The following is a 1,619-nucleotide window of genomic DNA, read 5'->3' as shown; positions in this document are numbered from 1 at the left end:
TCCTAGGCTATTTGTATGTTTATTAAAGGATGGTGAAGGCCAAGAGGCCTTTCTGATCCAAGGGGAGGGCATTCATATAGTGACATTTCCTGTCTTGTGTCAAGCTAGTAGAGCAGATATTTTGGGCAAGATGTCCCTTGCTTTTCACATCTCATCAAGTGAGAGACACTACCTCCTTTTATGGGTAAGGAGGCAGAGACTGCATGCTTGGCTAAACTAAGCACTTCATTTGGCTTAATCCTGGTCTCCATATAACAATGAAAGGAAGGGTCCCTGGAAGCAGCATCCTGAAACTGCCACCGTAGTGGTGTCTAGTGTTCTAGTCCAGTTTCAGCCAGCTCATGCAGCCTCCACCGATTTCTCATCCCCCGCCTCTTGCGCCCCATACTTCGGTCACAGAAAACCACATAAGCCCTCTTAGATACCACAATGCTTTAAGCCTCTAAACATTAGCATATACCCCCTAGTCTGCTTGGAATGCCCCCTTCCATCTCATTCCTTGGAAAACTACTCTTCCTTAAGACTCAACAAGTATGTTATCTCTTGACTCATTCTTTTCCTGATCCTTTTTTTTCTTTTTTTTAACATAAAAAAAAAAACAGGGGAAAGCGCAAATGCAGTCCCCCACTACCACAAATTATGCAGTCGAGTTTCCTACATTTGGGGAAATCGCAGGGGTCAGCACATCTGGAGTGCCATAGATAAGCCTCGCCCTGGGAAAACCACCTTCGTGACCATGGTATCTCCCCTGCCAGGTATTTTCCTTTCCTGATTCATCCAGGTGGTGCTGGTAGGTCCCCTCCTCTGTCCTCCTATCGCACACAAAACAAAATTCTCTTCTATCACAGCGCTCCTCCCATGGTGTTGTAACTGTTTTGTGGTTTGGTCTCTCTTCTGACTCTCACGTGTGAACCCCTCGGGGTGGGAATTGCATCAGGGCAATTTGAGGAGTGAATGAGTGCATATCCTCTGACGTGAAAGTGAGCATCCACAGATTCTCTGAATGTTTTCAGGATGGTCAGATAATCAGTGAGGCAATGGGTGTCCAGGAAAAGGTTTGATTCTATTACACAGTTAGGTCCACAACCTCTTGTCTTTCATTAACTGTGCACATTTATTCCCCACCAGTGAGGTCACAGAGATTAACTGAAATTTTGCAGAAAAGAAAATAGCACAGAAGTGTTTGCACCGTGAGCTTCTCATTTTTACCTTTCAGGTCTCTTAGGAAGTTCTCTTACTTAAGGCACAGACTTTGGCATTTGAGAAGAGTGTTCATGTTTCTCTTACATAGTATGACATCCAGTAAGTTATAGATCTGGAACGGAAGTTATTACATTTCAGAGAGAAGGAGGCAGAAGGCCATCAGTCTCACACCTGGGTTACAGGCAAGGGCATCCCTGATTCCCACATTCCTCCTCTCTTCACTTTGGTGCCAGTTCCTAATGGTGGTTGTGGAGAAAGGGGCAACCCGCAACCAGTAATGTGATGCTCCCTGCAAAGCTGTCCTTAACTCCACCGAGCATTGAGACCATCGCGATTCTCATCAGAGAGGGTGGTCCGGTGGCAGAATATTCTCTAGTGGTCGGTCACATTATGTGATCGTTCTTTCAAACCCTCGG

At 45.7% G+C, this 1,619-nt stretch overlaps 1 non-coding gene across 1 annotated transcript; it reads right to left on the bottom strand.

Moving 5' to 3' along the window:
- Positions 1-599: 599 nt before the first annotated feature.
- Positions 600-763, bottom strand: LOC118153412 (U1 spliceosomal RNA). The gene has a single exon (XR_004742642.1). It is a non-coding gene; the product is annotated as a U1 spliceosomal RNA (small nuclear RNA).
- Positions 764-1,619: the final 856 nt, after the last annotated feature.

Source organism: Callithrix jacchus, chromosome 4 (assembly GCF_049354715.1).
Source record: "Callithrix jacchus isolate 240 chromosome 4, calJac240_pri, whole genome shotgun sequence".
In the NCBI taxonomy this organism is placed as follows: domain Eukaryota; kingdom Metazoa; phylum Chordata; class Mammalia; order Primates; family Cebidae; genus Callithrix; species Callithrix jacchus.
This window is presented reverse-complemented; position numbering and strand designations above follow the sequence as displayed.